Source organism: Talpa occidentalis, unplaced genomic scaffold (assembly GCF_014898055.3).
Source record: "Talpa occidentalis isolate TD23 unplaced genomic scaffold, MPIMG_talOcc4v2.1 talOcc4.5, whole genome shotgun sequence".
Taxonomy (NCBI): Eukaryota; Metazoa; Chordata; class Mammalia; order Eulipotyphla; family Talpidae; genus Talpa; species Talpa occidentalis.
In genome coordinates, this window is record NW_023604861.1 from 134559273 (window position 1) to 134575341 (window position 16069).

The 16069-nt window shown below is 42.5% G+C and overlaps 1 pseudogene; it reads left to right on the forward strand.

Annotated features, from left to right (window-relative positions):
- Positions 1 to 15464: 15464 nt before the first annotated feature.
- Positions 15465 to 15551, forward strand: LOC119260073 (U2 spliceosomal RNA; annotated as a pseudogene).
- Positions 15552 to 16069: the final 518 nt, after the last annotated feature.

A 16069-nucleotide genomic window follows, 5' to 3' on the forward strand; every position in this document is an offset into this window, starting at 1 on the left:
GTTCTCTCAAAGTTCTTGGAGAGAGGTCTTTTTCAATCCATCATTGGTTGGCGCTGAGAATGCTGAACCCTCAGACATGAAGGGTGGAACATAATTAAGATTCCAAAGCTGGGCAGGTTCCAAAGCCTTCTTTTCTCCCTTCTTTCAGGCCACTGGTGTTCACACTGCTGCTCTCTCTGGTCGTGCCCACTAGTTAGCTCAGAAGCACTTATGAACTGCAATCAATTGATCAAAATTAACTCTGAGTTAATGTATTTAAATGATCACTTAGAACTAGATGGGGTAAGAGACAGCCATGCCCAGTCTGGCAAACTGAAGCCACTTAGTCTGATGGAGTATAAGAGTAGAAAAACTGACCAGAAACCTGGCTCACACAAGGAGGTGGGGGTAGAAGGGATTAACAAAGTCATTGACCCAGCTATAGAAACCAAGACCCTTAGGCTCCAAGGCCTAGATCACAAAGCATAAAATCCAAGCAGGTATCAGATGCTGTAGGTGGTTTCAGGAACACAGACCCAGGGGTAAAGATATGGACTTTGAGCCCATTGTCAAATCTCCAGTCCCTTTCAGATTCCACATAGTCTATTTGTTATAGGGCAACCCTGATATTAAACGGGTTGCCTGCCTGTGGGTCCTCACCTGCGCGCTTACAAGGGACTTATGAATACTCCACTGCAGGCACACACAAAAGGTTCATAAAAGGTTTATTGACAAGGGAAAAGGAAATTAGGAAAATGTACAACTCAGGGAGAAAATAGGGAAATAAAGTCTTTAATGCGTCCTACCCCATCCGCCGACCTGGAAACCCAAAGGCACTCTCCAAGCTGGCAGGAGGCTGTGAGCTGGCAGAGAGCCAAAATGGGGGACCCCCTCCAAAGCCCACGTGTCTGGTTTTATACCAACCTGGCTACTGAACCCCACCCTCAGGTCCCAGGTACCTTCCCTTTGGTGGGGATGGGATTTGGAGTTCCCAGTGTATTTGGCTTTGACCTGGGGTAGGGTGGAGTCCACAAAGCCTGTATGGGATTAGCTTTAGGACAGCCTTTCCCCCCTAACATATTCAAATCAACAAACAAATCACTCCAGGAAGTGTTATAGGGCAGGGAGAGGGGCAGCCCAAACCCCGCAACCCTGCCTATTCTAAATGGGTTCTGCCATCCGCCGCATCAACACAAAACATAGGAGACTTTAATGGGAAGGAACTTTAATAAAACTAGGAAACAATACAGGAAAGGCAAAGAGTCTAGTTTCTAAATCAAGCACCCAAAGTGACCCGTCCCCTCGTGGGTAAAACTCCATCCAAATGGGATAGGCCCAGAGCAGGGCCCGAAAGCTGCCACAAGTCTAAAGCATCTTCCAGTGGGGACCCACAGAAAAGGGTCAGAAACAACCAGACAAGTCTGGAGGGAAAAGAGCAAAATCAAAATCAAGACAAAACCGCCATTGTCACCTCCCCACGGGTCTCACCCACATCTGTGTCACCCCGTCCCCGACCAAAAGGCAAGCGCAGTTTCTTCACGTGTCTCCAGGCTCCATGTGCCTCCCCCAGGTCTCCTCCTGGCTCCATCCTGCTTCCTTTCTTCCTCAGTCTCCTCTGCAGCTTCTTCTCTCCCTGCTTAACTCCACCCTCCCTTGGGTGGGGCAGGAAACCTGGAACCTCCCCCTTTCCTAGGGGACCCCCTGTTACAGAAGGAGCCAGCACCTCCCAAAGGGAAGACAGATCAGTGCAGTCTGTGGACTGGCACGGGGCTGCAGTCCCTCTGCCCACCTGTGACTATGCAGGCGCTTCTTTCCACCCACTCTCTCCCTCTGCAGGGCAGCAGCCTCCTGCCTGCCTGTGACCTGTACCTGCTGGGACTTCTCGCTGACCTCCGTCAGTGGAGGCTGCTCTCCTCAAGGCTGCCTGCCTGCAACCATTGCAGGCCTCTCTCAGCAACCCTGCCCCTGCTGGGGCAGCTCTTCCTGCCCACATGTGTCTATACAAGTGTCCTTTTTTCTTCTGTCCCTTTTCCTAATAAACCTGCTCTTTAAATATAACTACCGTCTCTGTCTCGTGGCGAAACTCGCCTGGGAATCTCCCCACATGCTGCTGAAAGGGGTGCCCTGGTTGGTGAAAACTTTTCCCAGAGTGAACCCAAGAATACTGCACTCCAGACCCACTGACTCCAAAAACTCCATCAGGAATCATACTGGACTATCTAGGTTTGAGTATTATTGAAGTTTCAGCATTTTAATTATCTGGGCTTCAGTTTCCTTCCTTATAAAGGAAAACTGAAATTCTCTAACTGGCAGATTACGGTGGCAGACTAGGAATAATTTTTGAGAAGTACTTAACACAGGGTCTGTTGCCTAATTCTCGTCCTGGAATACATTCTGCTTGGCTAGATTTTTGAAAGCCTCTGTAGGCACATCCTTTCTCCCACCTGATATAGCGTCTCTGGACATTTCTTGTTAGGGGGAAAAGGCTGTCCTAAGCTAATCCCATGCAGGCTTTGTGGACCCCACCCCCACTCCAGACCAAAGCCATCAGGACATTGGGAAAGACAAATCCCATCCCCACCAAAGGGAAGGTGGCTGGGACCTGAGGGTGGGGTTAAGCAGCCAGGTTGATATAAAGCCAGACAGGTGGGCTTTGGAGGGGGTCCCCCATTTTGGCTCTCCGCCAGCTCACGGCGTCCTGCCAGCTCTGAGAGTGCCTTTGGGTTTCCAGGTCTGCGGATCGGGTAGGACGCATGAAAGACTTTATTTCCCTATTTTCTCCCTGAGTTGTACGTTTCCTCATTTCCCTTTCCCTTGTAAATAAACCTTTTATTAACCTTTTGTGTGTGCCTGCAGTGGAGTATTCATAAGTCCCTTTTAAGCACGTGGGTGAGGACCCACAGCCAGGCAACCTGTTTTATATCAGGGCTTCTCCATAACATTCTGACATCTCCAATCTGACATTGTATTTTCCAGGACTGATTCTTCTGCCTGGAGAATTTATTATCTGTAGTCTGGTTTGTTAGTTCTTTTTATAGATAAACATTTAGAGTATGTGCCGCCACCTCCAGGAAGCCTTCCCTGTTATCAATCCTCATGACTTCCTCGAGCTGCCTCCTCACTTTATGGTAGCTGTTATTCGGGCTTTAGAGTTATATGTTTATTTTTATTTCCCTAGAAGTTTATGAAGAAGATGACAGTGGATGATAAATATTTATATTGAGATAAACAGAACACAGAGATGAAAGAGCAAAACCAAATGGATAGGCACTGCATGAAGAAAATATTTCTCACAAAGGACTCTTCATGTTGATTTAAATATGCTCCTTCTCAAACTTTTTAGTAAATTGTGGCCCCATATTTCTCCGACTTGGTATCCATGTCCTTGTCGCTAATGAAACATTAAACTGGATTAAGGTGTAATTATACTTATAGCTCTAATGTATATTTATTTAATACAATGCAGTAGCAAACTGGTAAATATTTTATTTAGGAGAGAAAAAAATAAAATGTGGCATTTAAAGTCAAAGAGCAACTGCACACTTACTGAAATCCCCATCCTGGTCCAGTGATCCTACACACATGTGGCTGTGCCTCTGGCTGAAGGTTTTAAAAAAGCAGCTGTTCCTTCAAAGTTATCAGCCAGGCATTTGCATTTGCACTTACCTGCTTGTCAGTACATGTGCCCCATCCATGCATGCCCACAGGGCGACAGCAATTTGCCTATTTACCCTTGGCTTTTCTATGAGTCAGAGAAATGCTTTGTATTCTTAGAAGGCAGCAAAGTACTTTGCATTCTCAGAGAAAAAGCCATTAAAATGCACCCTGTGTTTTCCTTCAAAGTAGAAGGAATCTGACTTGTAAGTCTACACTTAGACCCCCATGCAACTGCTTAACCTTAAATGCTTTATATTAATCATTCATAGCAGCACATTTAATAAATCCTCATAATGTCACCTCCACCCAAAATGACTAATTTTGTTTGCATGAACATTGAAGACCTATGCCTTTCACACACACTTTGTATCCATGAAGGTATCAATTCATTTGATGCAGCCCATAATGAACATACCTTTGCATATTTTATTTTTTTAACTAAAAAAGAAAATGTTCCTCTCACAGTTTTCCCAAAAGATTATTATTTTAATCTAGTGCTTTGAAATTGTTTCTTAAAATTTTTTCTTTTGTGATTTTTGTGTAAAAGGCAGACTGTTTCAATTAAGGCAGATCTGATTGGACTTCAAGCTCAAGCTCCAGGATTAGTGTGTCAGGTTTTCTTGGACACACTAAGAGCAAAGCAAAGTCATGGGTTCTTAGTTGTAAAAGGGAGAAAACATTCATAAATCAGAGGCATTGATGAAAACGCAGTGTGCTTAGATACATGATGAAATCCAGGGGGTTGCCTAACAGAGTAAACACTGGAGCTTTCTTCCCTTCTTTTGGAAAGTTGAGTTTATATTTTTTTGTTGTTGTTAGTATAGATAACATTGGTCTTAGATTATTTCCTATTCTCATACATTTATGTGCATGGAAAATTATGAATATCATTTTTTGAATAACATGTATTCCTAGAAAAATGGATAAATTGTTGAGAGGTGTTGGATTAACTCCTATGCATCTTAAGTCAGTGCATCTCCAACATGGACAACTTTGCCCATGGAGACCATATGGCATTGTCCAAAGACATTTATAATTTTCACAACTAAAGGGTGAGATGAAAGTGGTATCTATTGGGCAGAGACCCTGAATGATGCTAAAAATCCTGCTGTGAAAGGGAACTGCTAAGCAAATGAAATCTTTCCTGTGCAAAGTAAATGTAAACAACAAGTGTTGCTTCTCTAAAGCCTATCTAGAGGAGATTCCCTAAAGGAGGTTATCTTTTTAACAAGGCCAGACAGCCACCAGGCTGATTGATTTCCCAGGGCATCCTTGAATATCGGTCTTTTGTCACAAACTTTTGTGCTTACTGACCAATGTTATCAATGTAAGATGGTTATGTATAAAAGAAACCCTTTGTCCCTAGACTGGTTCTCAGAACTTATGGGACTACCCAGGTCTGGAACCTCATGCATGAGTAATAAAGCTTCTCCTGACCTCACCACTCCTGAAGTACTACTTGTTCTTCCCCTGCTTGGGTAAAAGGCTAGAATTTATTTCTGCAACGCTGTGCACAGGACAATCACCCATAACTGAAAATTATCTCTCTCAAGATTCCAGTAATGCTGAGTGTAAGGGCAGGACTGGCCACAGTGCAGGTTTTCTAGGATCCCATGCAGAACGGGTGAAGGAGGAGTCAGAGTCCTCAGTGGCTTTTTGCAGGTCTTTTTATTGGTATTTACCCGGTACACAGCAGGCAGGGGTGCTGGGGGGCCAGGAGGCTGGCAGGACTCCCGGCCCCCAGCAAGTCTTCACTCCATCCAGGCTCTCTGGCGTTCTCTCACATTCTCTCTGCTCTTCTCATGGCTCTGCTTCTCTCTCGGCTTCTCTTTCGGCTTCTGCTGGCGTCCCTGTGATGCCGCCCTTAAAAGCCGTCTCAGCCCAGGTGAATCCCATCTACCTAGGCCCACACCCTCCTCCAGGTGCCCGCCATCAGGCATGCATTCAGGACCACAAGGATCCATCATCCATTCTGATGGCGGGAGGGCAGAAAATCCTGACATTTTTCCTTACCCTACACTGAGGTTGATAGTCTGCCCTAAATCTATCACTATACTTGGCATATGGCCAACAAATATTTTCTGGCTCTCCAGGAGAGCCTCACCTCCCCAGGGTAAGTAAAAAGTTGGATGCGTGAATTTACTACACTTACTTTCTCTACTATGCTCATTCTCATATTAAAGGACAGCACAAGTGTAAAGGCCAGACTGGGCACAGTGCAGGTTCTCTGATCCCATGCAGACCGGGTAAAGGAGGAGTCAGAGTCCTCAGTAGTTTTGCAGGTTTTTTATTGGGGTTCAGCGGGTACATGGCAGGCAGGGGTGCTGGCTAGGGGGCTGGGAGGCTGGCAGGCCCTACAACAAGGAAGACCAAAATTATGACTCCATGCAGGCATGCAGGGTATTTATTATGGAAACATGTTTATTGTAGGGTAAAGAAAATATCAGGCTTTTCTGCCCTTCCGCCATCAGGATAGATGATGGATCCTTGTCCTGAATGCATGCCTGATGGCGGGCACCTGGAATAGGGTGTGGGCATAGGTAGATGGGATTCAGCTGAGTTAAGACTGTGCTTTTTAAGGGCGGCATCACGGGGACGCCAGCAGCATCAGTAGCAGCAGTAGAAGCCGAAGCAGAAGCTGAAAGAGAAGCCGAGAAGGAGCAGAAAGAACGCCAGAGAGCCCAGATAGAGTGAAGGCTTGCTGGGGGCTGGGAGGCCTGCCAGCCTCCCAGCCCCCCAGCCAGCACCCCTGCCTGCTATATGCCTGGTGAACCCCAAATAAAAAACCTGCAAAACTACTGAGGACTCTGGCTCCTCCTTTACCTGGTCTGCATGGGATCAGAAAACCTGCCCTGTGTCCTGTCCTGCCATTACATTTATTTATTTGAAAACACAGTTTCTCCAAATAACACTTTGTTCTTGTGAAGGTATTTTTTTTCCAGATACAAAGTAGGTTAGCATCCACTTGTCCACTTTATCACAAGCCATAATGTAGTTAAACTTAATAGAAAAGAATGACATCCATTATAAATATTGCCAGCTAACTGTCAGATCAATGAGTATTTAGATGGCCTGAACAAAACAACACTTTCAGATCAAAAGCCCATGGAAAACTGAAGTGTAGTTCAGATTAAGTTAATTGCAACCCCGGAGGAATGATGGTAACCAAGACTATTCCATGTGATCATTATAGTTAAGGAATGCCAGGTAAAATCAAGAGCCTTTGGGGAGCTTTATCAGGTTTTACCAACTCACGAACTCAAATATTTGATGAAGTAGAATGTGTTTACAAAGAACAGGTGCACTAACCAATAGACCATGAGGAATGAAATGAAGGAAGCATTTCTCTTCGTGGAGAGGATTAGATTAAGACCTGAATTTGAATCTTGGATTTAAAAAGTTTTTTACCTCCAAAAACCTATCAGTTTATTTATCAACTTCTACGTCTTCATTTCCTCTTCCTTCTCCTCCTCCTTTTTGTAGTTACTTTAAAAATGATGTGGAGTGAGATGGTGTAGGGTAAGGAAAAATGTCAGGCTTTTCTGCCCTCCCGCCATCAGGATAGATGATGGATCCTTGCGGTCCTGAATGCATGCCTGATGGCGGGCACCTGGAGTAGGGTGTGGGCCTAGGTAGATGGGGTTCACCTGGGCTGAGATTGGGCTTTTAAGGGCGGCGTCACAGGGATGCCAGCAGAAGCCAAATGAGAAGCCGAGAAAGAAGTAGCAGAAGCCAAGAGAGAAGCAGAGAAGGCCGGAGAGCTCAGATGGAGTGAAGACTTGCTGGGGGCTGGGAGAACTGCCAGCCTCCTGGCCTCCCAGTGCCCCTGCCTGCTGTGTACCCGGTAAACCCCAATAAAAGAACTGCAAAAGCCACTGAGGACTCTGACTCCTCCTTTACCCAGTCTGCATAGGATCAGAAAACCTGCACTGTGGTCTTCCTGCCGCTACATATGGAAAATAGTAAAGATAAGGTAAGGGTGCTTTATTCTAATAAAATGAAAATTTATAGGTAAAACTTTGATAAAATAAGTACAGATTGTATTAAAACTATTGGCACTCTCATCCAGTTCTTGGAAATATAATAAGGTGCATATTTCTAGTAGAATTTTAAAGATAAAATAGAGCAGTGCATGTAGACTTTAAGTGGATTGGTCAAGATTGTGCAGGGAGTGACAGAGGTGGAATTCAGTAGTCTAAATCCCAACTGCCACAGCCCTTCAAAGTTCGTCAAGAGGATAACTGAGTCTCCAGACACCAAACCATGTTCTCTGCACCCCTATTGTTGGAAGACTGACAGTTCAACCAAGATATTAATTTCAAAACTGCCTAAACCACTATAGTGGGAACCTGGTAACAGCACCGGTGATTTTAGACACATTTTCTCAAAATATAATATTTAATCATGCACAGATAAGCCTACATGTGCATTCATATAACAGGAATAGTTTTCTTAATCATGGAAAGAATATGGAAAAAATTAGCCTCAGGGACAGTGATTTTGGGTGTGACTTTTACCTTCTTGAAGCTCTGTAGGTTTTGGCCAATGGCAAAACAAACTTTAATTGACATATTTTAAGACACCATCAATGCTAACTGGTTGAGATAAAAAGGAAAATAATTAAAAACCCTTGGTTTCATTAAGTTTGCATCCAAGGCAGAGCGACACAAAACAGGCCAGCATTAAATATGTAACTTATGCTAGTGACAAGTGAAAATTGGCAAATAAAATATGGAAATAAAAAATAATGAAAATAAAAAAAAACAATTTTCATTAGGTTCCTCTAGAAAGACTGTCTGTACAGGTTAGAGTCAAGTGACATTAAATACCTGGTAGAGAGTAAATTATATATTGGCGTCAAGTAACATATCTTCAACTTTGAAAGATTAGACTACCTAACTATGGTGAAGAAATCTAAGAGGAGAAATCCTATACTGTGAAAATGCAAACAAGGATGTTTAAAAAATAAAATACAATGTTTAAGTGTAAAGTTAAAATTGTAATTTAATTTAAAAAAGTATCAGAATAAAAAAATAAATAATTAAAACCACAAAATTCAGGAGGATGGTGACTTATGCAATCACCAGTTCTTCTCCTTTTTCTAATTAGGGGGAGGATGTGAGAAGAGTTAAATTTTGAGAAATAAGCAGTTCTGAGTTGGACTTGTAACAGGGTGGTCTCCAGGAAAGGGGGAGGTTCCAGGTTTCCTGCCCTGTGACAGACTCAACTAGAGGGCCATGAGTAATTTACACAAATCTGAGCTTCTGTTTCCCTCCATGTTGAAAGGATGAGTAATATATTCCCAATTGCTAGAGTATATACAGAATTGATGAAAGGAGAATTTTCGAAAACAGGAGGTGCTAACGAACCACTGGTTTCATTTCCTTTCTACCTATTTCATATATGAAGGAAGTGAATCAAAGAAAGGAAGTAACTGGTTCTGGTTCAAGTCTTGAACATGGGAATGATGCTCAGTGAGTTAGCAAGATCCCAAACTCACGTGTCTACCTCTACATATGTGACATATGACTCCTTCACATCAAAGATACAAAAAACCACATTTAAAGGTATAGGAAAGGCTGAGACCCAGTCAGTCTCTCCCAAATCTTCACCCCCTGTTGCAGCAGAAGGGAACACAAAACCCCAGATTTCTTTCTGAGGGGCCAAATTCTGGTACTACATATTAGGCACCTGATTTTGAAGACCTGCAACTGATAGTAGTCCTCCAAATAGCTTTGACATGCTGTTGGGTTGGTGCCAGAGATCCACAAGGCTGTTAGAAGAAAGTAATGGAAGGGCCTATGCAGGGATCACTGGCCAGGGGCCCAGAACAGAGGCAGCAGATCTGTCTAGATAGTTTGCAAAGGAAGCTCATTTGCTTGTTTCAAAGCATCTGCCCGAGGGGCAGGGCCCTGTGGGGTGACACCCAGGTCCTTTTTACTCTACATTGTTTCCTCCTGAGGGATGAAATGAGGACATCATCTGGGCAGGGCTTCAGTCCCTGTGGACTCGCAGGGTCTCCACCTGCCCACGAGGTTCTCTTTAAGACTGGTTTTCTCCCAAGTCCCAAAGAGGCTCAGTGAGGTTCATTGTCAAATTCCCAGAGTGCCAGCTGGGGTGAGTGTGTGTGTGGAGGTGCCCTGTGATGTGTGGGAGGGTGTCCTGGCCAGGGTGGTGGCTCCTGCCTGGTGCCCTGAGCTTCCAGGAGGGGTACTGGCTGTCCAGCAGCCCTGAACAGAAATAAGTGGTTTAGAAATGAACGAATGAATGAATGAATGAATGAATGGATACAGATGATTGCTTACTATTGTAAGTTCTGTGGGTCTTCAGAAGGTGACTTACAATTTTGTGACCCGAAACCTGCTGCAGGAACTTGATTCTTGTTTATATCAATTCACCTGGGGTCAAAACGATTTTTTCCTTTGTTTAACCTGCAGTGGCAGATTCCAGGAGGCCCGGAGCTGTGGTGAGTGGGGGCTTTCTGCACTCCGAAGGGAGGAGCTGCTGATGAGACCCTCCCCTTTTTGACACTGGCAGGTCTTGGCAAACCCATCATCTACTGGGAACTTTTAAAAATAAAATGGGCTGTTTGGACCTTGACACTGCGAGACAGTCTGAGCTCCCCTGGGAAGCGCCAAGAGCTTCGGGGGCCTTCCAGGCTGAGGTGCCTTCCTCTTCTGCACAAGAGGGCCCAAAGCCAAGCAAAATGCAGACACAGAGGAACAGGTTTCAAATGAAAAAAAAAAAAAAAAAAAAAAAAAAAAAAAAACAAGATAGAAACTCAGGTGAAATCTTAATGAGAAAGAAGGAACTTGGCCTTGATGACGCAGCTCCTTCCTGGTAAGTCCAAGCAAATGTTTATTCCCACCTTAGGGTCCACCTTGTGTTTCCTGCCGCTGGGCCTGTGCTGGGATGCGTGTGATCGGCGGTCACAGGGACAGTGAGGGGGCCTTAGGAGGACCAAGCATGAAGCCTGAGCTGAAGATTCTTGATGAGAAAGTGGGTTTGAGCCTCAGTGGGGCTGTGGCTGCCTCTCAAAGGGTGTTTAGGAGCAGTGGCTTGATTATCTCAGGGAACTGGTTAGAAATGCAAATTCGCAGGCCAGGACCCAACCTCTTGTATCAGAAACTGCAGAAGGTCAAGCCCTTTGTGCCTTGTTAACAAGCTCTCCAGGTGATTCTGATGCTATTTAAAGTTTGTAAATCACTGCTCAGGTAAGTGGTAGGAAGAGAAAGGGTATCCCCTGAGATCAGAGTAAAGACTAAATTTACAATATACCCTTACAAGAATGGTCTCACCCTAAAAGATATGTTGTTATGAATGGAAATGACATATTTACTGTTTGGAAATTTGGAAATAATATATATAAGATTGCGTATATTATATATACATTTACACTATATATATTAAAGATTTATTTATTTATGCATACAAGTGCTGGGGTATAGACAAGAGATGCGGGGTGGAGGGGTTGAGAGGATTCACGAGAGACAGAGTGGGGTGCAGAACAGGCAGGGCTACTGAAATATACTGAAATACACTGCTGAGGGGAGCAGTAGGCAAGACAGGAGAGGTCTGCTGCGCCATGAGGGTCAGCTCCCTGGCGGGGATCGAACTTGTGTTGCAGTGGCTGCTGACAGCTGCATAGTGTTGAGACTTAACCCCTTGCACCACCAGAGAGGCCCCATTTACATTATATATTATCTGTCTTATCTATATCGCACATCATGTTTGCATTCTACCTGTATCTGATTACTTTCCTTGCTTCATACTGTTTTGTAAGCAGTTTGGCAGTATTCTATCTGATAAAGAATAGGTAATAATAATCTTTTTTTTTTCACTTAAGCTGCAGAACTGAAACACATGTTTTTCTGCAGAATAATTTAATGAGTGTTGGCGTAATGCTGTCAGACTCTACCCAGAGTTAGTGTACGATGTTGCGTGAAATTGTCTTAAAATTTGCATTAAGATATTTTTACTCTATTTGCTTACGATTTCTGTATTCTTTTAGATAGATTGGTTAAAGATAGTACCCTGGAGGTTCAGCATCATAGGTCATTGAGAAAAAGGATAAAGTCTGCCTCAAGGAGTGGCCAGGTCACTAATAAAATCTACCATGTTCTGAGTTTTGTTGACCTCAAACAAAAGCAATGAGTTATTTAGACAACAAACATGATTTACTCAGGGACGGAAGAACATGAGAGAGAATAGATTGGATATTGTGTCCACTACCACCTACACCCCCAAATCCTTGGCTCACAAGCCCCTCTGTTGTCTCTGGAGAAGACACCCCTTCAGTTTCCCCCAGAAGGGGAGCAGTCCAAGAGTCAGGGCCTACTGGGTCCTGTGTTAGCTCATGTGCCCATGCCTGGGCTCTTCCTGGTGTCGTGACCTTATTTATTAGGGTTCTGCATGTTAATCTCACATTCCATCTGTGCATTCTGTGGGTTGCAGAACTCCTTGGGCTCCTCACAACTCTGCTTGTAGTGCCATGTCACTTTTGGTTGTTAAAAAGTAAAATAAAATAAACAGGCATTATATGATGATGATGATGATAGTAATAGTAATAAAAAGAACTTGAAGCTTCTAAAGTTGAAATCTTCAAAACTAACAACACCCCATTCTGGCCAACTAAAAACAGCTTGCTATTCTACTCCCTGGAGTTCAGTCCATTTGCCATGAAAACAGATGCCCGCTGACCAGGCCCTTCCAGGGAACTTCCTTTTCCACCCAGTGCTCCGGAGGTGGGAGCAGAGCTGAGTGTTTTTTCCATTCCCCCAGCCAGTTTCAGCCCCAACCTCACTTCTAGAAGATCTAGCCGGACCATGCAGAGATGAGCTTTTTCATCTCTAAAGTAAAGTGCATCATATTACATAACGTAACAGAGTTGGGGTAAAATGTATTTAAACTTGTAATTAGTGTTGTAATTAGTGGCACTCCAAGTGGCTTGTCTTTTTTTATTTAAGCACCAAGTATTTATTGAGCACATAATACATGCCATGTACTATTCCACATGCCAGAAATATAATGATCAACTCAAGCAAAATCTTTGCCCTTATGGAGCTTAGATTCTGTAAGAGAAGAAAAGTTATAAATCCTTAAACTAATTTCAGACTGGTAATCCTGCACAATGTAAAACAGGATAATTTGATAAACAGTGACAGGAGAGGGGTCTATTTTAGACAGGTGGTATCCCACTGATCAGTTAATGGATGTACATTACTAATTATTAGTAAGTAAATGTATTTTCTAAAGAGAGCCATTTCCCATAAGTGTTCTGGAAAATATATTCATTATCTGTTCTTAAAAGGATCCTAGCTAGTGTCTCCCCACAAGTTGTGTTTAGCTGCTCTCTGTGAACAGCCAAAGATAAGTAAAGGGACCATTTTGAAGTCTTAACATAATTTAAATATCAAAGAGAAAGCAAATGTAAGTAGAAAGAACCTTCCCTACCAAGTTTGAATCAGTCCTGGGGCAGGTTTCCTTAATGGGTTTTTGCAAGGCACTGATTTAGGGTCTTATAGAGAGACTCATTGTTAATCCCCATAGAAATTTGCTCAAACTATCAACATCTATTCATATGCAAATCCCACCCTTCCTTCAAACACCAGCATAAATGCCATTAAGCCTCCCCTGGTTCTTTGAAGCCAGAAACTATAAACCTCTGAACTCAGTGGGCTATTTATCTGTGTGTCTCCTAAGACACCTACCTAGGAAGGAGGAGAGGGTTATTATTGCAGTGCTAAAAAAGAAGAGTGGAGAAGAAAAATACTTAAATTCTTCAGTAAAGACATTGTTAGTATTTTGGTTTTATTCTGTTCATTTTTTTGAATATTCAGTTGGTTGTATTTTTTTTAAAGATTTGTTTATTTTTATACCAGAGCTGGGGTACTGGCCAGAAGCTCGGGAGGGTGAGAGGATTCACCAGAGATGGAGCAGGGAGCAGAACAGGCAGACTGACGAAATACGCTGCCGAGGGGAGCAGTGGGTAAGACAGGAGTGGTCTGCCACAAGGCAAGCCATGTGGGAATCTCCCTGGCCAGTCCGGAATCCAACCTGCGCTGCAAAGGCTGTGGACAGCTTCACAGCACTGTGCTCCACCCGCTGCGGCACCGGGGAGGCCCGGTTGTATGTTTTTAAATATAAAATATAATAATTTAAAAAATACACTTGCAATAATATAAAATCAATTTGTGAAAATGAGCAAACTTTGCTTATTGAATAGGACATTATATCATAATTTATCTCCAGGATACATCTTTTTCTAACCCTTAACTCAGTTTTTTATTGACTACTACCTACTACACTAGGGTACAAACTAGATGACATTATAAAATGTATCTGAAATGTGCATTTCCCCCCGGGTCTCCTTTGTAGGACCTATTTGACAAATATTTGTGTGCTGAATGACTCTCACTTTCATTGCAGTTTGGAATCCATGCAATTCATTGTGTTGTTTAACAGTGACACCCCCTTAGGAAAGAGTAGACCTTTTTACTTATTTCATGGGTAATTTAACTACTGGGAGTGGGAGGTCAGTGCCCATCCATCCTGAGTCTTTGTCCCTGGGCTGTGTACTTGCTGCCATAACCAGCTGCCTTAAATCGAAAGAATGAAAGATTCCAAGGGGTCTTTGAATGTGAATTTATACTCCTTACAGGATAGCCAAACAGCTCTTCCCAGTAATATTCAGGCTATGAATATGCTGAGAATTCGAGGTGTTTCTAACAAATGGGTCTTTGAACCTTTATAGCATAAAAAACACCAAAACATTATTTTGATGAATAGGCCTGAAAGTACTAAAAAATGAAGTTGGGATGGCAAATAGCAAGTCCTTTAAACAAAATCAAATTCAAGAGTTCAATTTAAATCTTGGCAAAGTTTCAGGCATGTGAAAAGAGAATTAAGTCCATTTTAGGAAGCAGATAATTCATATTTTACCTTATTTGTTAATCAGCTCCTAAATTCTCTCCCTTTTTGTTTTTTCACCCCAGAGAAAAAGGCCCCTGTGTAGTACCCTCCTATCTGACCTGAGATGTCTTAATTAAAATAAATGGAGAAACAAAATGATTTTATTTTAAAAGCTTCTTCAATGGTGAACGTGGGCTATAATCAAGAGGAAGCAATTAGAACAATTTACAGCTGTATTTTTAAATTTCATTTTTAGAAATGTGTATAATCCTACACCCAAGAGGAAGTTAAAAAGTAATAATGGCTATTATTTTAAGTACCTACTACATGACAAGTATAGTTCTTTGTAACACATGAAGTCACTACTCTCTTTCCTTGCAGATATTATACTGTCTGTTATACATGGATGGGAAGAGTTTCTGGGATGGTAAGAAATGTCAGGAACTAATCACATGATCTAGCGTGCTCTGGTGTTTATTGTGAGGAAGGACTATGCTAAGGACTTTACATACATGATCCTCTGAAAATTTGTTGAGATAGCCTTTGAGATCAATTATGTAATATATACTGATTTTAGCATTTTATAACATTATTGATTTCCACTAATCTGACTTACTTTATAAGTAAGTTGTTATTATCTCTGTTATTTATTATTTTTCACTAAAGTATAGAAATAATGGAAGAAGGTGGAATAAGGGGTGAAGAATTATAGACAGTGTGCAGGACTCTAGAACATTTCAAGAAAGGCCATATTTAGGGTGAACCTAAAAACACTTAATTTTTCATAAATTTTCAGGAACATGAAAATTTCCTTCTATGGTAAATGGAGTTAAGTTTTGTGAAGTTAATCATTTATCTGTTAACTAAAAATAACAGTTTGAATATATATATATATATATATATATATATATATATACATCGCTTCTCGGCCTTTTGGCTAAGATCAAGTGTGAATATATATATATATAAAAGAAATTTTTGCAGTAAGGGAAATTCAACCTTATGGGAGCATCACTGTAAAGGCAAGCTGAAGAAACAACTTTAGTACTCAAACACATGGATGGCCTCCTCTTGAGAAATGAGTGTGTATGTCTTTTAAGGAGAAGACAGAAAGGAGAAAAGAACAGGATCTTGGCATGAGTCAAATCCATGTAGCAGAGGAGATTCAGCAAAGAAATGGTTTAATAAGGGGCCTCCCTGGTGGTAAAAGGGGTTAAGCACGATGAAGCAATCCACAGCCTCTGCAGCACAAGTTTGATCACAGACCGGCCAGGGAGCAACCCACATGGCGCAGCAGACCTCTCCTGTCTCCCCTGCTGCTCCCCTCAGCAGTGTGTTTTGGTTGGTCAGCCTCTTCTGCTCCCCACTCTGTCTCTGATAAATCCTCTCACCCCCCGCGTCTCTGGCCTGTACCCCAGCTCTTGTATGCATAATCAATAAATCTTAGAAAAAAAAATGTCTTGAGACAAAGAAAATAAAGACGATAGCAGTCATCAAAAAGAGAGAATGGGGCTGTATAAAT